Here is a 22,894-nt window from a genome sequence, read left to right on the forward strand (position 1 = left end):
AGAAAAGCGGGGCAAACTGGGAGGCAGAGGGAGTGGTGGTGCCGCTGAGAGATGGGGAAGTACCAGCAGCGGTGGGGGCAGCAGTGCCGGTGCCGGACAGGGAGGCCGGCGAGGAGGCGGGGCTGGTGGCCGAGGAGGAAGAGGACTCCGAAGCCATGGATGCGCCTGAGAAACTGATACCAAGTTAGAGAATAGAATTGCTCTCTCAATGGATTCCTTAGCCACCATTACAACATATACAGGAGAGGTACAACAGCACGCCCGATAGAAGTGGCACGCAGGCCCGGGCACAACTCACGATCCTAAAGATCAGGAGAATACATACACAGGTACAGAATACACATGAAATACAACACGCTAACATGAGCACCCAGACAATGTCGCCAGCACATATCCCGCACTCCCGCAGGAACGCGACATTAGGCTTGACCACCCTCTCGAGGTTGGACAAGAGAAGGTAGGAGTTGGCCTTGGCGATCACGGAACTGTTGCGGAAGCAGTTCCTGCTGAGCGAGTCAAAGCGTGCGATCTCCGGATGCGACAGGCCGAGGCCGGTGAGCCCGGCAACGATGGGGGACAGGGTTGTGTCCACTCTCGCACAGAGTAACTTGGGATTCTTGGATACCGCGGCGGCGACGTCAGCCCTGGAGAAGCCGAGCCCGGGGAGGAAGGCGAGGACGGCGTCGGGATTGGAGGGGGACTTGAGGTGGGCGAGCTCGGTGGAGGCCTTGAGGGCCTGGGCTCGGGTGAGGCCGCAGGTGGAGACGAGGTATTCCTCAACGGCGAAGCTACGGTTCGGGGAGATGCGGGGAGTGGTGGCGGAGAAGAGGCGGTGGAGAGGGGAGATGGTGGAGGCGGAGGGAGAAGAGAGCAGCTAGGCGAGGATGGGGCACCGGAGCCGGAGCATGGCGGCGGCGGCGGCGGCGGCTGGGGGAACGGCAAGCGGGGAGAGGCTCGTGAAGATTCGCGTTGGTCTGGGCAGCAGTAGGCTGGGCTGGGCTGAGTTGGACACAGAGTGACGATTTTGTTTTTAACCCTAAAAAAAGATGATTTTGTTTTTCGTCTTATGCTGTCACATACCCAAACCTATATTCCAGACAAGGTTTTCGCTTCAAGGTTGTTCCACTTGGATGAAAATGATGTTTGGGTAAATTTGAATGAGACACGTGCATTTGTTTGGTACCCGGCTGTGTACAAAGGCGTTGTGGATTCGGTTTTTTGTTTCAAATTTTTTGAACTGCTGTGACGGTTCTTTTGGTGGGTTTAGTGTTTTGCAATGCATGTGGGGCAGGCTGACGTCGTTGTTCCTTTCGTTTCTATTGGCTGCTAGATTTCCTATGTGTCGCTGTCAGTTCAGTTTTTGTGTCGCTGCTCGCGCTGACGTCGCTTTCCATATCTCGGTGGTTGCTAGCGGTGCCGTTTGCTTTGCCGTTTCTGCTTCCGGTTTCGCATGGAGGTGTTCCTATCATGCATTGAATGTGATCGATTTTGGCAATTTGCAGATGAGACTACGTGTACAATTTCCATATGCATGCTTCTATGTGGAGAGGCTCGTGAAGATTCGCGTTGGTCTGGGCTGCACTAGGCTGGGCTGGGCTGAGTTGGACACTGAGTGACGATTTTGTTTTTAACCCTGAAAAAAGATGATTTTGTTTTTCGTCTTATGCTGTCACATTAATATACTAGACACTGCTAAAAAAACAATAAACTAGCCTAGAACACTTATTGGAAAAGATAAAAAATATCTCACTATATCGCATTAGTGTTCTTGTACTCAGCAAAAAAAAATAGATAAGGCTTCATAATTGAAATTTATTTGAGGAATAATTATTCTCCCTCCATCCGTAAGGTAGGCACAGTTTTTAGGTCTTCAATTTTACTAACGAAATATGTGTACATGCCAGAAAGGTTGTATATTTTTAGAAACTTCATTCCACGATAAATCTTGTGATATATTTTCAGTAGCATATAAAACACATGTTTCACAACTAAATTTGACGGCCTTAAAACAGGTGTCCTCCGTACGGTTTGGAGAGAGGTAGTGTAATAATGGTGGGTGCCAGAAATAGGAGGGCAAGATCACCCTGCTCAGCTGCAACATGACACCATCTACTCAGGCATCTGGCACTGACAGTCAGCAACACATGCGATAACCAAAATAGCAACCAAAGCACAATAAATTGAAGGAGAAAAGAAGAAGGGCAAGCGCTGGAAGAGGAAGAAGATAGGGAGCAGCTGTAGGGACTGATCCCCTCGGCAACCACCTCGTGGGAACGCTCTCATCCCGCGGACACACCGCTGTCAGAAGTACCTATTGTCGCCTGAGCCGCCTCCTTTCGTCGATGTATCTCGCACCAGCAACGTCGCAAACCCACGACCACGAGGTCTGCGATGGAAACGGTTGACCGGTGGCGAGCGAGGCAGGTGACTACAACCGCCGACCTTGCTAGAACTTCCCCAAATCGCGTCCCCTCCTGAGACGAAGAGGATGCGGCTCACCAATTTTGACCAAATGCGAGAACGTCGGGTGGGCCATACAAGCCAGACACTGCAACCCGACCCTGACTGTCGTGGCATGCTAAAAAAAAGTTATCAGAGTGCTTGTTTTTGTGGGAGCTTAGCAACTGTAACGATACATCATGGTGATGAAAAGGATAAGTATTTTGAAATTTGGTATAATGGACAGAATTCAATATGAGCATAATAGACCAAGTTAGGTTGAATCGTGAGTGAGTGAATATATGTTGTAAACTTCATTAGGGCATCTCCAAGGGAATCCCGCACAATACCGCTATATGTCCGACCGAACACATTTGTTCACTTTTGCCATCCAATGGGACCCGCATCAATCCGTGAAGCGGTCTGGACGCCGTTTTTCAGCCAAGTGGAGACATACATGGGGGAGATATCCCATAGTCCTCATCTTGTCATGGAGTGAAATATATAAGGTATGCAAGACGATTAGTTAGAATGAAGTAGATAATACAATGGAAAAAAGAAGAAATGAAATGGGTTAGAATTATCTTCCAATAGGGTCACATTGCACTACTGCGACTAACTGCATTTTACAAACTGGACGCGTCCCCTTGAAATGGCCTCAACTGACCCAAAATAAATTTTTTTGAGCCAAATAGAGAAAGGGCACCACACTCTCTTCACAAACTAGAGGTGTCCCCTCTCGGCAGCTAGATCCTTCATGCGAGACTAACCGATTCAAACACAACCTCCATGAATGCTTTTGTGAAATACTCTTAATTTTTTACCACACATCCTCTAGGGTCCCTATGGTGAGACCATGCTAGGTCCCATGAATTTCTGGCTTCTCATAAATTTACGTGGATTTAAACAACATTGGACCGCTGTCGGTGTCAAAACCGGCGGATCTCGGATAGGGGGTCCCGAACTGTGCATCTAAGGCTAATGGTAACAGGAGGCGGGGGACACAATGTTTACCCAGGTTCGGGCCCTCTCGATGGAGGTAATACCCTACTTCATGCTTGATTGATCTTGATGATATGAGTATTACAAGAGTTGATCTACCACGAGATCGTAGAGGCTAAACCCTAGAAGCTAGCCTATGATTATGATTGTTGTTGTCCTACGGACTAAACCCTTTGGTTTATATAGACACCGGAGGGGGTTAGGGTTACACATAGTCGGTTACAGAGAAGGAGATCTACATATCTGAATTGCCAAGCTTGCCTTCCACTCAAAGGAGAGTCCCACCCAGACATGAGACGAAGTCTTCAATCTTGTATCTTCATAGTCCAACAGTTCGGCACAAGTACACAATCCGGCTGTCCGAGGACCCCCTAATCCAGGACTCCCTCAGTAGCCCCTGAACCAGGCTTCAATGACGGTGAGTCCGGCACGCAGATTGTCTTCGGCATTGCAAGGCGGGTTCCTTCTCCGAATACTCCAAGGTATATTTTGAACACATGAATCGTGTCCGTCTCTGTAAAAATAAATTTCACATACCACTGTAGAGAGTACAATATTCCACAAATCTAATCTGCTGACAACTTTTCGTAGCGTGACATCACACCACGGCCCGGTCATTACACGAACTGTTTTCCCAGCCTGCTATCGCACGTATTGCGAGGCGGTTTTATTGTCACGTCTTGGCAAAGCAGAGATCGTGTTCCCCTTATCACGGGATTCTCATCAATACGGGGATGGGTAACCCAACCGCGCTTGTTAGTATGACTCCTCAATTTTAGGCAAGTTCCAAACAGCCACGCGGAGGATGCTTGATATTCACCCTCTTTATAAAGAGGTCCAGACCCGTCCTTTTGTTTCCATGCCCAATCCTTCCCTTCCCCTTCCTTGAGTTCCAACACCCAAGGTTAAAGCTAAGCTCTTCGGACCTTCAATCATGTACGAATCCAACCTTCAAGGCCGGTGGATGGCCTCTTCTGTCACAGAGGAGGACATCAAAAAGCTAAGGGAGGCTAGGTATCTGACCGCCGAAATCCCCCACGGGCTACCTGCTTAAGGGCAGGTTATCCCCACTCCCGAACCCAACGAGAGTGTTGTATTTGTTTCCCACTTCCTCCAAGGGCTAGGCTTTAGTCTTGATCCCTTCGTAAGAGGGCTCATGTTCTATTACGGGCTAGATTTCCATGATCTAGCTCCAGATTCCATCCTTCACATCTCGTTGTTTATCGTCGTGTGTGAGGCCTTCCTCTGCATTACCCCACACTTCAGCTTATGGCTCAAGACCATCAATGTGAAGCCGAAGATGATCGACGGGAGACATGCGGAGTGCGGAGGCGCTATAATAAGCAAAGACGCCGACGCCCTATGGCCAAAGGGTTCCTTCCCGGAGGTGTCCGACTTATGGCAACGGGAGTGGTTGTACATCACAGCGCCCGAGGGACAAAGCGGGCGGCTGCCCCAGCCTTTCGCCTAGGACCTTCGCCCCAACTGGCGTCATGGGTCAACAAAGGGCTAGACTGGGGTCCCGTTAATGACATGCTGATATTGCAAAGCCGCATCCGAGATCTCCTCAAGAGGGAGGTCAGTCTCGTCAAAGTAATAAAAGTAATGCTAGTTCGTCGGGTCCTGCCATGCCAACGTCGATCTCTCCGTATGTGGGAGTTCAATCCGGAAGGACCGCAAACTATTCAACATTTCTTTGGCGTGACGCTCGAAGGGAGTGATGGTTTATTCTTCGGATCACGAATAAAGTGTCCAGACACCACCGAGGATGCGGGTCTCAACTGCAACCGTCCAGATACCCAAGTAAGTAATTCCGCGACCGAACATGTTGCCTTTATATTTGTCACAATATCATTCTAAAATACTGCCCTCGGCCAGGACTGAATAAGAAAGGCAAAGAGGATCAGGTGTTCGGCCCCTCTTCCTGAAGGCTCGCCAGATCCGGTACTGACCAGGATGTTGGCTCGCGCACCCTATCAAGTGACATTGGGAGAAGGTGAGGGGAGGAATAGAGAAGCCGAAGGCAGGCTTCATATGCTGCACATCCAAAACGGGGGAATTAGTGCCTCCGCGAAGGAGGATGATCAGGGAGGTGAATCTAGAATCCCCTCTCCCCACGGGAAGAAAAGGACCGCCTCTGAAGACATAGAAACGGAGGTTTCCAAACGAGGGAAGAAACCTTCGCCAGGGGGGCCTGGCCCAGAGGGCATTCTTGCTGCACAGCGCCCGCAAGGGGGCCAGCCATCAACCGAGCCGTAAGTGAACAAAGGCACTTTGGTAAATATGTCCTACTTTTTCTCTGAGAATAACAACCGAGACACGTGTTTTGCAGTCCGGCTCATAGCCCTTCTCCACAAAGTTCGTCTTCGAGGGATCTTCTTCCGGAGATGATGGAGAGCGAAACGCCTCCTCATGCTTCCCCGCCTCGAGAGACGGACGACCCTGAGGTGTCGTCGCGGAGGATTTCTCCTGATCCACAAAGGCCAAAGGGTAACTCTACGGCCGCTCGAAGTCCGGAGTTCTCGGCTCCTAAGGAGACCAACAGAAGAAGCCCGGGACTGTCCGGTGTACAACCGGACACATTGATGGATCTTCTGGAGCAAGCGGCTATCTCAGAGGCACATTGTACCTTAATGGGTACTGTGGTTGAGAGGATCTCATCCGCGAAAAGCGTGTTGAATGAAGCTTTTACGAGCCTACTAAGAGGCTTTGAGGTACGCAAAGTAATATATGTATTTTTGACTGTACCACACACACTAGGTGTGCTCTGTATAGATAGTAGCCCCTGACTCTCGTTGCTGTCCAAAGGCGGCAAACGGAGGATCATAGTCCCAGGTAATGATTGTGCCGCTTTTATGTGCAGGCGGCTGAAGATCTGGCGGCTGACAGGACTGCTGATTTTGCCGAATTGAGGCGACAGCTTGAAGTGGCGGATGCCAACATCACGCTTATGAACAAGTGGCTTGACGAGGCACAAGGTATGTATATTCGTGCGGTCAGCAAATATTAAGAGGAGCATGATGCTAGTACCTATAATATGCTTTGACTACAGATGGAGCCGCCGCCGTGGAGACCCTTTGGGCAGAACTTGCCCGAGCCAAGGAACAAGCCAGGAGAAGCGATGCGGCCATCCTGAAGGCGGCCGAAGAGTTAAAAGCCGAACAGGCCGCTCATCGCCAGAGCGAAGATAAAATAGCCAAGGTGACTATTGAGCTGAAGGATGCCGCTGGCCGATATGAGCTCCTCGAAAAGGAAAGCCAAGCGAAAGCGGCTAACCTAAAGAAGGCCTTGGAAGCAGCCAAGGAAACTCGCTCTGAAATCAGAGCGGCAAGGGAGGAGCTTCATCAAGCCGGAGATATCACGGCTGGGAAGCTCTTTTTGTTGCGGACGAAGTTCGGAGATCCGAAGTATGTCCCTCTGGATCAATTATGGAGTGCTATAGACGCATACTTAGACTTAGGAAAGAGTGCTGCTAATGCGACTGAGTATTTCAAGGATCAGAAAGATCATGAGGTGGAAAGGTTTTTCTGGTTGCAGTTCAGTGCTCCAAAGCGTCCGCTGCTGTTAAATGAACAAATGGCTGAGTGGGCCGAGCTCCATAGGTTGTTCGGTCTTGCCATGAGGTCTATCGTGGATCATCTTTGACCGAAGGAACCAAGTCCGGATAGTTATTTTGGTTTAGTGCAACAATTTCTTCGTGATGTGCCGCATATCGACGCTGTAAAGAGGTCGGCGTGCATAGAGGGTGCGCGGATGGCTCTTGGCCGTGTTAAGACATACTGGGCAGGGATGGAGGCCACCGCTATTGCAACCAAGGGTCCGACCGGAGGCCTGGACTCGCCTAAGCACTATTTTGAAGAAGTCCTAGAAGGCACCCGTTTAATAGAGGCTTGGTGCTCGAAGAGTACCATGTTCGAGTGACATGTATCTTGATTTTAAAAACAATGCTATTTGATTATAAAGGCTATATTTATACTTTTGCCCGTAAAGTATTGTGGTGTCTCCTGTGCGGCCGTTTATGTATAAATGTATATAACCTGAAAGTTTGCAGTCGCCGGCTTCAGGCCCCACGCACACAATGCAGGGGTGTTCGGTAAATCGCGTAATCACACTTGATCCACCGTCTTGGTCCATTAAGGAGGTGATAGCACGGTGAACGAGGCAATCGGACTATATAGCTTTAACACTTTCACTTAGCCATAGGAGTTTGACGGTGGGGCTACTATATAGCCCCTGGTACATCCGCGTTCATCCGAATACGATGCGCGTACATACGTGACCAGGAAACTGGTCCTTCGTTAATGCGAAGGAATCGTGAAGATTCCGCTGAGTCATCGAGTGGTTGACCAGTCTCTCGCTTTATCATGACAGTTAGTTTTCGGCTTTCTCTACTGAGGTGCTCATCCAGGTGAACCAGGGCACAATCGCAGTAGTTCTCCCGGTGCCACCTTAGCCGATAGAGCGGAATGTAAGGTAGCAAAACACGGGAGCCGGTCAAAACCAAATATTGACAAAAGACATGATTTGAAGCTGATGCATATAAGGCCAAACTCGCGACGTCGAACACTCCCTAAGGTATTCGGACTTTACAACATATACTGGGCTGAGTAACGCCCTCGATAATGACCCCTTAATTTCCAGGTACATGCATTAATCTAGTGTGACGAAATGCCAATAACGCCAGTATCCCTCTCAGTTATGTTAAGTGCCCGGAGGGTGTGAAGCAACAAGAGACATTAAAAAAGGTTTACACAGGGTCTTAATCTAAAAAGAAACCTTTGAGAGGGGCCCTGCTGCACGTCTGCGCCTTTGTCTCCGTTCTGCCGTATCCTGGAAGGGTGTAGCACGATGATCATCTATAAAAAAGAAAAATTCGGGTGAAAGACTCGCGCGAAAAGTTGGTTATTAGTAATGAACCATGAAAATGCAATCTATTATTGTACTAATAGGGTCAAGCCAAACTATGGGCCTTTTTACATGCAGGCAGCCCCTAGAACCACCTATGGGGGTATATCCATCGACCCAAGCTCAGGTTTATCTGGGATGCTACAACTTGTGGTGCACCGGACACATCTAACTGTGTCCGCGGTCTTGACGACCGATCATTTATTCTGGTTGGAGAGGCCGTTTAGTGTTCGACTGCTAGAGCCGCCACATATTCTTCCACACCTAAGGAAAGCTCGGTATTTCCACTAATTGTGATGACGCCACGTGTATCGGGCATCTTGAGTTTAAGATAATCGTAATGCGAAACTGCATTGAAACGAGTGAAGGCCGTTCTTCTGAGTAGTGCATGGTAGCTGCTTCGTAATGGAGCGATGTCGAAGATTAGTTCCTCGCTTCGGAAGTTGTCGGGCGAACCGAATACAACCTCTAGTGTTAGAGAGCCCGTTCAACGGGCCTCTACGCCTAGTATTGCTCCTTTAAAGGTAGGAATGCTTTGGTTGATTCTTGACAGGTCTATCCCCATCTTGCAGACAGTGTCCTTATATATCAGATTGAGACTATTGCCGCCGTCCATGAGGACTCGGGTGAGATGGTATCCATTAATTATTGGGTCGAGCACCAAGGCAGCCGAACCTCCATGTCGGATACTAGTCGGATGATCCCTGTGATCGAAAGTGATCGGGCAGGCCGACCATGGGTTGAATTTGGGGGCAACTGGTTCTACAACGTATACGTCTCAGAGTGCGCGTTTGCGCCTCCTCTTTGCTATATGAGTTGCGTAAATCATGTTCACTGTTTTGACCTTTGGTGGAAAAATTTTCTGTCCCCCAGTGTTTGGCTGGCGAGGCTCGTCCTTGTCTTCACTTGGCGTCTCCCTCCTTTTGTGTTCGGCATTTAGCTTGTCAGCCTGCTTGAAGACCCAACATTCTCTGTTGTGTGATTTGCATGTTTCTCGGGGGTGCCATGGATCTGACATAATCTATCTAGAATTTTGTTTAGGCTAGATGGTCCATCTCTGCCGCCTTTAAATGGCTTCTTCCGTTGACCGGGTCGAGAGCCCCTGAATCTGGCGTTTACCGCCGTGCTCTCTAGGTTGTCTTCATTATTTCGACGGTTGTTTTTATTGCGTTGTGGCTTCTCGTTGCCATCCCTGACTTCGGATGTGCCTGGGTCGCTGGTGCCGCTACGGGCCAACCAACTGTCCTCGCCCACGCAAAAGCGGGTCATAAGGCTTGTTAGGGCTGCCATTGTCCTTGGTTTTTCCTGGCCGAGGTGTCTGGCGAGCCATTCGTCCCGGACACTATGTTTGAAAGCCTCTAAGGCTCCGGGCAGTCGACGATTTGATTCTTCTTGGTGAGAAATCTATTCCAAAGCTTACGGGCTGACACTCTGGGTTGTTGAATTATGTGACTTAAATCATCTGCATCCGGAGGTCGGACATAGGTCCCTTGAAAATTAGCCCTGAAAGCATCCTCAAGTTCCTCCCAACTTCCAATTGAGTTTTCGGGGAGGCTCTTCAACCAGTGTCGAGCTGGTCCTTTCAACTTGAGGGGCATGTATTTGATGGCGTGGAGATCATCTTCGGGAGCCATGTGGATGTGAAGGATAAAGTCCTCAATCCAGACCACAGGGTCTGTAGTTCCGTCATATGCCTCTATGTTTACGGGTTTAAATCCCTCTGGAAATTCATGATACAGCACCTCGTCGGTGAAGCACATGGGGTGCGCGGCACACCTGTATTTGGATGTGTCATGGCATTCTGCCGATGGTTGTAGTGTTCGGTGTTGATTCCGAGCTGGTATTCGATTAGTATAATCGTTTTGGTGGCCGTGATGGACCTGGCCATGTCGGCTTTTTTGTCCAGGTGCTCACGTAAATCGTGTGCTGACTTGTGTGCGGCGTCATTATCCGCCTCTGTCGCGGCCACGGGGTGGTCGGTCCGGAGGATCGGCCGTATTATTTTTCGGCGGAATGTGCTCTATAGCTTCATCGTCGAATTCGGGCAGCAGCTTGCACTTTGGGTAGCTCTTTGTGTGGCGATCGCCATCGTATTTTTCTTCAGTGTCGAGCACTTTATTCCATCTGCGGTTGAGAGTATCCTGCCCGGCCTTAAGGCTTTGCTTCTGCTTCTTTAAGCTCCTTGTAGTGGCGATAAGCCTTCTATGGAGGTTCTCTTGTTCCATGTTCCTTTCCGGGATGATGAGTGCATCTTCGTCCGGACTGTTCTCCTCTTCGAAGACAGGTTTATGAGTTTTATCTTCGCCGTTGCTATGATCGGACAGCGGCCCCGGACTATGTTCGCCGTCCCCTGGCTCATCCTGCTCCATCGGTGGGTCCATGGGCTCGTCGTTGCCTTTGGAGTCGACTAGGGTATTATTCTTTCTTGCGCTGTTATCGTTGTTTTTACTGTGGCAGGATTTAGAGCGGCGCCGACGTCGTCGCTTTGGTTGCTTCTCAAGAGGATTACCCTCCGTGGCATCCTTCAGTTCCTCGTCGTTGTTTTCTTTGGGTGTGTCCATCATGTATATATCATATGATGAGGTGGCTGTCCAGCGCCCTTTAGGCGGTGGTTCCTGTTCTTCTCTGGCATCTTCATCCATACCGTCAATGTCTTCGGAGTCGAAATCAATCATGTCGGTTGAGTCGTCGACAGTGGCTATTAAGTGGGTGGTGGGCGGGGACGAATTCCTTCGTCGTCCGCTTCCCACTCAAGCCGGACATAGTTCGGCCAGGAGTCTCCTGATAGGGAGAGAGATTTCAGTGAATTTAGTACGTCGCCCAAGGGCGAGTGCTGAAAGATATCCGCGGAGGTAAACTCCACGATCGATGCCCAATAAGATTCGATCGGCACGGGTGCGCGCGGTTCGGAGCCTATGGCCGGATACGAGTCCGAGGGTCCGATGACACCGACCACATTGGAGGCGAAGTCTGTGTTTGGCTCTATCGCCGATGAGCGTGTGGCCTCCATGGTGGGGTCCATCCACCCATCCTTGGACGGCATGACCTGCTCCGGATTTATAGCCGGGGCAGCTGCAGGCGAGATCTCTCGAACACCGTCCGATGGCAGATCTAAGTCATGCTCATCGTGACTGTTCGGTGCGCCTGTCATGGGTTCGAATCCATGGAAGATCAAGTCTCCGCGGATGTCGGTTGTGTAGTTCAGGATTCCAAACCTGACCTGATGGCCAGGGGCGTAGCTATCGATCTAGTCTAGATGGCCAAGCGAGTTGGCCCGCAGTGCGAAGCCACCGAATACGAAGATCTGTCTGGGGAGGAAAATCTCACCCTGGATTGCATCGTTGTAGATGATTGAAGGAGCCATCAAGCCTTATCGTGACGACACAGTGGAACTCTCAAAGAAAGCACCAATGTCGGTGTCAAAACCGGCAGATCTCGGGTAGGGGGTCCTGAACTGTGCATCTAAGGCTAATGGTAACAGGAGGCGGGGGCACAATGTTTACCCAAGTTCGTGCCCTCTTGATGGAGGTAATACTCTACTTCCTGCTTGATTGATCTTGATGATATGAGTATTACAAGAGTTGATCTACCACGAGATCGTAGAGGCTAAACCCTAGAAGCTAGCCTACGGTTGTCCTACGGACTAAACCCTTCGGTTTATATAGACACTGGAGGGGGCTAGGGTTACACAGAGTCGGTTACAGAGAAGGAGATCTACATATCCGAATTGCCAAGATTGCCTTCCACGCAAAGGAGAGTCCCATCCGGACACGGGACGAAGTCTTTAATCTTGTATCTTCATAGTCCAACAGTTCGGCATAAGTACATAGTCCAGCTGTCCGAGGACCCCCTAATCCAGGACTCCCTCAACCACATGCCGGCTGGCTAGCCCTAGCCACCGGTGTGGCCCCCTCCCCCTTTGGTTGCAGAGGGACCATTTCCTGTCGTGATTTCATGTGCCGCAGGTCAGATCTTGATTTTTGGGTATTAAAAATCACAGATATGTAGTAAACATCTCGAATATGCCATGGGGCCACAAAAATGGCGGAACCTGACATGTGCCTTCAAATGACATTTGATGAACGCAAAAAACTTATGATGCAACCAGAGGAAAGGGGACCACACTCCCTTCATAAAGCGGACTTGTTCCCTCTTGATAGCAAGATCCTAATGTGCCCTTGGCAGAATGACAATAAGAGCATCTCCAACAGGCGCGGAAATAGCTGTTTTCTGCACACGGCAGTGCGCTGGCTTTAGCGGCCGCAACAAAATATGGCACGCACGAGCAGCTCCAGTAGGCGCGCTAACTTACAGCGTGCGCGAGCAGCCGGTCGCTTGCAAATAAGATTTTACATTTTCATTTTGACAATATGATGATGTTTCAAACATTAAACAAATGTGCAAAATAAAGAAATAGCATAGTTCAATTGCACAACACATCAACAATCATGCCACATCATCATACTACCAAGTCATAAATCACCCAACCAAGTTCATGACAAGTTCATATAAACAAATGGCACATGAACAATCATGCCACATCATCATCGTCCTCCTCTTCCTCTGATTCTTCCTCCTCATCCAAAGACGATTCTTCCTCCTCCTCTTCATCATTGTCGCGTGCCATATCAAGCGAAGGTATGTGAGATCCACTCATGCCACCCAGTGGTGCTCCCATGCCTCCCATGAGAGAACCAAAACTCATGCCTCCCACGCCGCCCATGGTAGCTCCAAAGCCACCCATGCCGCCCATGGTAGCTCCGAAGCCACCCATGCCACTGATGCCTCCCGTAGATGCTCCCATGGTAGCTCTGAAGCCACCCAGGCCACCCATGCCTCCCATGGTAACTCCCATGCCTCTGATACGTCTCCAACGTATCTATAATTTATGAAGTATTCATGCTATTATATTATCCATCTATGATGTTTAATAAGCATTTATATGTCATTTTATATGATTTTTGGGACTAACTTATTAACCTAGAGCCCAGTGGCAATTTCTGTTTTCTCCTTGTTTTAGTGTTTTACAGAAAAGGGATACCAAACGGAGTCCAATTGACGTGCCAATTTTTGAGGGATTTTTCTGGAACAAAAGAAGACCACAGAGCATCGGAGTTGGGCCAGAGGAGTCCCGGGCTGCCCACAAGAGAGCCCCCCCTGGGGGCAGCCCCCTATCTCGTGGACAGCCCGGAGGCCCCCTTGACGTGAAACCAACGCCAAAAATTCCTATAAATACTGAAACTTTTGGGAATTAACCTAGATCGGAAATTCCGCCGCCGCAAGCCTCTGTAGCCACGAGAAATCAATCTAGGCCCTCTCCGGCACCCTGCCAGAGGGGGCCATCATCACCGGAGGCCATGGAGGAGGATGTCGGAGGGGCCATCATCTCCATGAAGGCCAAGGACCAGAGAGGGAAAGCCATGGAGGAGGAAGCACAAGGGGGAGAACCTCTCCTCCTCTCTCTTGGTGGCACCGGAGTGCCATCGGGAGGGGAATCATCACCGTGGTGATCGTCTTCATCAACATCACCATCATCATCACCATCCTCATCTCTTTTACACGGTCCACTCTCCCGCACCCCGCTGTAATCCCTACTTGAGCATGGTGCTTTATGCTACATATTATGATCCAATGATGTGTTGCCATCTTATGATGTTTTGAGTAGATATCTTTTGTCTTTGAGTTGATTGATGATCTAGATTGGTACAAGTTGTATGTTTTATTTTGGTGATGTCCTATGGTGCCCTCCGTGTCGCGCAAGCATGAGGGATTACCGTTGTAGGGTGTTGCAATACGTGCATGATTCACTTATAGTGGGTTGCTAGAGTGACAGAAGCTTAAACCCGAGTAAGGGGGTTGTTGCGTATGTGATAAAAGGGGACTTGATGCTTTAATGCTATGGTTTGGTTTTACCTTACTGAATCTTTAGTATTTGCGGATGCTTTCTAGGGTTCCAATCATAAGAGCATACGATCCATGTAGGAAAAGTATGTTAGTTTATGCCTCTCCCTCATATGAAATTGCAATGATGACTATCAATCTTGTTAACAATTGTTTAGGACAATTCCGCACACCGATACACCATTATTCCACACTCGCTATTTATATTATTTAGTAATATATTCTAACTCTATGATAACAGCACCTACTTTTATATTTTAGCTCTCCGATATCATACAAAGTTATCCTCTTTATACCCACAACACGGTTTTATTTCTTGTTTCTAGTTGTAAGCAAACGTTCGGTGCACGTAGAGTCGTATCAGTGGCAGATAGGGCTTGAGAGAATATTGATCTTACCTTTAGCTCCTTGTGGGTTCGACACTCCATACTTATCACTTCCACCTTTGGGAATTGCTACGATGATTCCCTGCACTTGGGGATTATCAGCCTCCCATGCCACTGATGCCTCCCATGGCTATGGCTCTTTTTTTGACCAAGACTTCTTCACGGGCAAGATTGACGTACTCCTTTTGCTTCTCATCTATGGTAGATGTGTCCATGAAGAACAAGTACTTCTCCCATTCCAACAATCTAGATCGCTTCTCCATGGCCAATTTCTTCTCCTCAAATGCCACCTTTCTCTCCTCGGCCGCCAACCTCCTCTCCTCGGCAGCCACATCTTGGTTCCTTGCCATCATCCTCACCTCGTTCGCTTCCTTTCTTGCCTTCACAATAGCTTCCATGGCATTCTTCAAATCATCATCTCCTCTCCTTTTCTTCTTCTTTTCTTTTGCATCTTTCTTGCCTCCATTTTGGTCTTTTTGGCTTGGAGTAGGCAACCAAGTTTGGTGTAGGGCTTCTCTTGCCACCATCATGATGACCCGCAAGTATACGGGATAGTTGTAGCCTCTTTCGATAAGTAAGAGTGTCGAACCCAACGACGAGCTAAAGGTAGAACAAATACTCTCCCATGTCCTATCGGCCACTGATACGTCTCCAACGTATCTAGTTTTCCAAAAACTTTTGCCCTTGTTTCGGACTCTAACTTGCATGATTCGAATGAAACTAACCCGGACTGACGCTGTTTTCAGCAGAACTGCCATGATGTTGTTTTATGTGTAGAAAAGAAAGGTCCTGGGAATGTCCTGAAAATCCACGGAGGGACTTTTTGAAAGAATCAAGACCAGGGGGGCCACACACTATCCACAAGGGTGGGGGGGGGCGTGCCCCCTCCCCCTGGGCGCGCCCCTCTGTCTCATGGGCCCCCTGGACCTCCACCGACCTCAACTCCAACTCCATATATTCACATTCGGGGAGAAAAAAATCAGGGAGAAAGTTTCATCGCGTTTTACGATACAGAGAAGCCGCCAAGCCCTAATCTCTCTCGGGAGGGCTGATCTGGAGTCCGTTCGGGGCTCTAGAGAGGGGGATTTGTCACCGTCGTCATCATCAACCATCCTCCATCACAAATTTCATGATGCTCATCGCCGTGCGTGAGTAATTCCATCGTAGGCTTGTTGGATGGTGATGGGTTGGATGATATTTACCATGTAATCAACTTAGTTTTGTTAGGGTTTGATCGCTAGTATCCACTATGTTCTGAGATTGATGTTGCTATGAATTTGCTATGCTTAATGCTTGTCACTAGGGCCCGAGTGCCATGATTTCAGATCTGAACCTATTATGTTTTCATGAATATATGTGTGTTCTTGATCCTATCTTGCAAGTCTGTAGTCACCTATTATGTGTTATGATCCGACAACCCCGAAGTGACAATAATCGGGATACTTCTAGGTGATGACCATAGTTTGAGGAGTTCATGTATTCAGTATGTGCTAATGCTTTGTTCCGGTTCTCTATTAAAAGGAGGCCTTAATATCCCTTAGTTTCCGCTAGGACCCCGCTGCCACGGGAGGCTAGGACAAAAGATGTCATGCAAGTTCTTTTCCATAAGCACGTATGACTATTTACGGAATACATGCCTACATTACATTGATGAACTGGAGCTAGTTCTGTGTCACCCTATGTTATAGCTATTACATGAGGAATCGCATCCGGCATAATTATCCATCACTGATCGATTGCCTACGGGCTTTTCACAATTGTTCTTCGCTTATTTACTTTTCCGTTGCTACTGTTACAATCACTACAAACCCAAAAATATTACTTTTGCTACCGTTACCTTTATTATCATACCACTTTGCTACTAAATACTTTGCTGCGGATATTAAGTTATCCATGTGTGGTTGAATTGACAACTCAACTGCTAATACTCAAGAATATTATTTGGCTCCCCTTGTGTCGAATCAATAAATTTGGGTTGAATACTTTACCCTCGAAAGCTGTTGCGATCCCCTACACTTGTGGGTTATCAAGATTAATTTCTGGCGCCGTTGGCGAGGAGCATAGCTCTATTCTCTGAGTCACTTGGGATTTATATCTGTTGATCACCATGAAGAACTTGAAAGACGACATAACCAAGATTTTTCCCTCAACTACGAGGGGAGGTAAGGAACTGCCATCTAGCTCTGCACTAGATTCTCCTTCCGTTATTAGTAAACTTGCGACGCCTAAACCTGCTACTGCTATGAATTCTGATATGTCTCATGTTATTGATGATGCCACTTCTGCTATGCATGATAATTATGATGAAACTACTTCTGTGTGTGGTACTACTTTGCCATTAGGTGAATTTCTTGATGAACAACTTGCTAGAGTTAGGGGGAATGAATTTATTGAAGATGTTATTATTGATGATAGTGATGATGAAAATTCTCCCAATGATTATGAATTGCCTGTTGTTCCCGAGGGTTATGTTATGAATGAAGAAGCTGCTAGAGCTATCTTTGCTTGCAATGATAGATATGATCTTAAGAAATTATTAGCTAAATGGAAGCAGCAGTCTCTTAATGCTAGAATGAAACCTGACCCTGCTTTTGCCTCTTCACCTATCTGTGTTACTGATAAGGATTATGAATTCTCTGTTGATCCTGAGATTATTACTTTAGTTGAATCTGATCCTTTTTATGGCCATGAATCTGAAACTGTTGTGGCACATCTTACCAAGTTGAATGACGACATAGCCACCTTGTTTACTCATGATGATAAATCTCGCTATTTTTATATCCTTAAGATATTTCTGTTCTCGTTAGAGGTTGATGCTAAGACTTGATATAATTCTCTTGCTCCTGGTTGTGTGTGTAGTCCCCAGGATATGATTTATTACTTCTCTGCTAAATATTTCCTTGCTCATAAGAAACAACCTGCCTTACGGGAAATATATAATTTCGTGCAAATCAAAGAAGAGAGTCTCCCAGAAGCTTGGGGGAGGCTTCTCCGATTACTCAATGCTTTGCCTGATCATCCTCTCAAGAAAAATGAAATACTTGATATCTTTTATAATGGACTAACCGATGATTCCGAGGACTACTTGGATAGTTGTGTTGGTTGTGTTTTCAGGGAAAGAACAGTCGACGAAGCTGAATTACTATTGAATAATATGTTGACTAATGAAAATAATTGGACTCTTCCTGGGCCAATTCCTGAGGAAATTCCTGAATCAATTAAGCCAACTCCTGAGCCTATTCCTAAACCCACTCCGAAGAAGAGAGGTGTTTTATTTCTCAGTCCTAAAGATATGCAAGAGGCAAAGAAATCAATGGAAGAAAAAGGTATTAAAGCTGAAGATGTTAAGAATTTACCACCTATTGAAGAAATACATGGTCTTAATATACCGCATGTTGAAGAACCACATTGTCTTGATAACCTGACACGGGTAGTAAAGGTAAATTCTCTCTATAGATATGATAAAGTTGAAATCCCCTCTACTAAATTTCATAGGCCATGCTTAGATAAATTTGATGACTTTATGGCTGGACAAGAAAGTTTTAATGCTTGTTGGTAGAGAGTTAAAGAATAATGCTTTCGAGATAGGACATGTGAGCGATAATATGGCTAGAGTTAAAGGTGAACTCAAACTCATTAGCAAATATACTTCTATGGTTGGTACTCAAGCTGAGCAAGTACTTAAAGCTCAAAATGATTTGCTTGATGAATTAAATAATAAACATGACTTTGCTGTTAGGGTGGCTACTAGAACAGGTAGAATGACTCAGGAATCTTTGTATCCTGAAGGCCACCCTAAGAGAATCCAGCAAGATTCTCAGAGAAATAATTTAGAGGCACCTAGTTCTTCCAAAAAGAAGAAAAAGAAAAACGATAGAACTTTGCATGCTTCTAGTGAACCTGCCGTAGACACACCTGAGAATCCCAATGATATTTCTATCTCTGATGCTGAAACACAATCAGATGATGAACATGAACCTAGTGATAATGTTAATGATAATGTTCGTGTTGATGCTCAACCTAGCAAAAACAATGAAGTAGAGATTGAACCTGTTGTTGATCTTGATAACCCACAATCAAAGAATCAATGTTATGACAAGAGATATTTTGTTGCTAGGAAGCACGGTAGAGAAAGAGAACCATGGGTTCAGAAACCCATGCCCTTTCCTCCTAAACTATCCAAGTCAAAGGATGATGAGGATTTTGAGCGCTTTGCTGAAATGATTAGACCTATTTTCTTACGTATGCGCTTAACTGATATGCTCAAAGTAAATCCTTATGCTAAGTATATGAAGGATATCATCACAAACAAAAGAAAGATACCGGAAGCTGAAATTTCCACCATGCTTGCTAATTATACTTTTAAGGGTGGAATACCAAAGAAACTTGGAGATCCGCGTGTACCAACTATACCATGCTCCATTAAAAGAAATTATGTTAGAACTGCTTTATGTGATCTTGGAGCCGGTGTTAGTGTTATGCCTCTATCTTTATATCGTAGACTTGAATTGAATAATTTGACACCTACTGAAATATCTTTGCAAATGGCTGGTAAATCAACTGCTATACCTGTCGGTATTTGTGAGGATGTGCCTGTTGTGATTGCAAATGTCACTATCTTAACGGACTTTGTCATTCTTGATATTCCCGAGGACGATAGTATGTCAATTATCCTTGGTAGACCTTTTTGGAATACTGCAGGGTCTGTTATTGATTGCAACAAAGGCAATGCCACTTTTCATGTTAATGGTAATGAGCATACGGTACACTTTCCGAGGAAACAATCTCAAGTTCATAGCATCAATTCTATTGGAAAAGTTCCAACTATTATTATTGGAGGTTTTGAATTTTCTCTCCCTACCGTCAAGAAAAGGTATGATATTCTCATTGTTGGGGATTTTCATATCGCCGTTGAGGTAACTTAGTGTTATTCGAAATTTCTCCGGTTCCGTGTTATTCGGAATGAGTTTGTTAACAAGACTTGATCAACCTTGTTAGTGGAATCATTTTGATGATCACGAGATGGATGAAACTAGAAGGTACAACCTTCTGTACCCTCTTTTTGCGTTCTGTTATTTAGAATAAATAAAGCAAAAATAGTATTATTCCTCTGTTTTCTGAATTATCCGTGCATTAAAAAAATAGCCCGAAAATAAAAGTGCTCCAAATGCCCTGCAAATTTAGGATGATTTTTTATGGAATATTTAAGGATTTTAGGCACTGAAATCACTGCAAGAGCAGCAAGCACCAGGCCACGAGAGTGGAGGGCGCGCCCACTGAGGGAGTCCTCGATTAGGGGGTATCCGGACAGCCGGACTGTGTACAACGTCCGGACTATTGAAGTGTGAAGATACAAGACTCAAGAGTTCGGCCCGTGTCCGGATGGGACTCTCCTTGGCGTGGAAGGCAAGCTTGGCGATCCGGATATTGTGTTTCCTTCCTTGTAACCGACTCCATGTAAACCCTAGCCCTCTTTGGTGTCTATATAAACCGGAGAGGTTGGTCCTTAGAAGGCCGATCACAATTACAATCATACCATCATAGGCTAGCTCTTAGGGTTTAGCCTCTACAATATCGTGGTAGATCTACTCTTGTACTACCCATATCATCAATATTAATCAAGCAGGAAGTAGGGTTTTACCTCCATCGAGAGGGCCCGAACCTGGGTAAACATATGTGTCCCTTGCTTCCTATTACGCACAGATCGGGACCCCCTACCCGAGATCCGCCGGTTTTGACACCGACATTAGTGCTTTCATTGAGAGTTCCTCTGTGTCGTCGCTGTCGGGCTCGATGGCTCCTTCAATCATCATCAACAACGCGGTTCAGGTTGAGACTTCCCTCCTCGGACAAATATTCGTGTTCGGCGGCTTCGCACTGCGGGCCAATTCGCTTGGCCATCTGGAGCAGATCGACAGCTACGCCCCTGGCCATCAAACCAGGTTCGGAAACCTAAACTACACAGCGGACATTCGCGGAGACTTGATCTTCGACCGATTCGGGCCAGCCCAGGAGCACCGTGCAGTCACGACGAGCATGGCCTGAACCAGCTGTCGGACAGCACTCGAGATATCACCCCTGCAGGAGCCCTGGATTCAAATCCGGAGCAGACTGCGTTGCCTGGAGACGGAGGGATGGACCCCGCCCCGTAGGCCTTACCCTCGTCGGCGGTAGAGGCGAACACATGCCTCCCTTCTGAGGAAGCCTGTGACTCTGGACCCCCGGATTCATATCCGGATGTAGGTTCCAGTCCGCGCGTTCCCGGGCCTGCCGAGCCTGGTTGGGCTCCGGTAATGGAGTTCACCGCGACGGACGTCTTTCAGCACTCGCCCTTTGGCGACATGCTGAACTTATTGAAGTCTCTCTCTTTGTTAGGAGACTCTGGGCCGAACTATGTCCGGCTTGAGTGGGAAGCCGACGACGACGGAATTCGTTGCCCACCCACCACCCACTTCATTGCCACGATCGATGATATAACCGACATGCTTGACTTCAATTCCGAAGACATCGACGGTATGGACGACGATGTAGGAGAATTACAGGAGCCACCGCTCACAGGGCGGTGGACGGCCACCTCCACATATGATATATATATGGTGGACACTCCGAAGGAAACTAATGGCGACGAGGCAATGGTGGATAACCCATCGGGAAGAAAAGCAAAGCATGGGCGTCGTCGGCACCGCTCCAAGCCCCGCCACAGCAATACCGGCCCCGGAGACGAAAGTAATCCGGATGGCGCCGAAGAAGAATATGACCCTGACCAGCACGCCTTCGAGCAGGCCAAACTGGAAGATGAGCAGGTCAGCCCAGAAGAACAGGTGACGGACGGATACCCGGAGGAGGAAAACTACATGCCCCCCTTCGAAGACGAGATTAGCCTCGGTGACGACGAATTCCACGTACCTGAGGATCCCGTGGAGTAGGAGCACTTCAAGCGCAGGCTTATAGCCACTGCGAGGAGCCTGAAGAAGAAGTAGCAGCAACTCCAAGCTGATCAAGACCTGCTCACAGATAGATGGACTGAAGTCCTGGCAGCCGAGGAATATGGACTCGAGCGCCAAACGGCTGACCGGCCACCTCGTGGCCGGGATAAAACGGGATATCAGCCCGAATACCAGCCCGCACCCCCACGCCGATACACTACGGCCAAGGGCAACAGGCAAGACCTTCAAGATATTCTGGAAAACAAAGCAGGACAGCCAAGATCGATCTACGGATCGCGGGGGCGCGCCCCAGCGCGCGACGATGATCGTCGCACCGGATACATCATCAACAAATCCGGCCGGGCCGAACACAGCAACCCAGGCCAATCCGAACTGCGTAGCCACATAGCCCGGCACAGAGGCGCCGCACACCTCCTCTGCTTCACTGACGAAGTGATGGATCATGAATTCCCAGAAGGGTTCAAACCCATAAACATCGAATCATATGATGGCACAACAGACCCCGTAGTATGGATCAAAGATTTCCTTCTCCACATTCACATGGCCCGCGGAGATGATCTACACGCCATCAAATATCTTCCCCTTAAGCTCAAAGGACCAGCCCGGCACAGGTTAAACAGCCTACCAGCAAATTCCATTGACAGTTGGGAAAACCTGGAAGACGCATTCCTTGATAACTTCTAGGGCACATATGTGCAACCATCAGACGTTGATGACCTGAGCCACATTACTCAACAGCCCGGAGAGTCAGCCCGGAAATTCTGGACTCGGTTCCTAACTAAAAAGAACAAAATAGTCGACTGTCCGGACGCCGAAGCCTTGGCGGCTTTTAAGCATAATATCCGTGACGAGTGGCTTGCTCGACACCTCGGCCAGGAAAAACCCAAGTCCATTGCAGCCCTCACAACACTAATGACCCGCTTTTGTGCGGGTGAGGACAGCTGGCTGGCTCGCAGCGGCACCGCGCCACATTCCAACACTTTGGATGGTCGCGATACTAATGGCAAGCCACAGCGCAACAGACATAAGAGACGGAACAACGGTGACAGCACTGAAGACACAGCAGTCAATGCCGGATTCAGCGGATCTAAGTCCGGACAGCGGAAAAAGCCGTTCAAAAGAAATAATCAGGGACCGTCCAGTCTGGACCGCATACTAGAGCGCTCGTGCCAAATTCATGGCACACAGGACAAACCAGCCAACCACACCAATAGGACTGCTGGGTGTTCAAATAGGCCGGCAAAATAAACGCCGAAAACAAGGACAAGGGGCTGCACAGCAACGATGACGAAGAGCACCAGCGTCCGAACACGG

Source organism: Triticum dicoccoides, chromosome 6B (genome assembly GCF_002162155.2).
Source record: "Triticum dicoccoides isolate Atlit2015 ecotype Zavitan chromosome 6B, WEW_v2.0, whole genome shotgun sequence".
Classification (NCBI taxonomy): Eukaryota; Viridiplantae; Streptophyta; class Magnoliopsida; order Poales; family Poaceae; genus Triticum; species Triticum dicoccoides.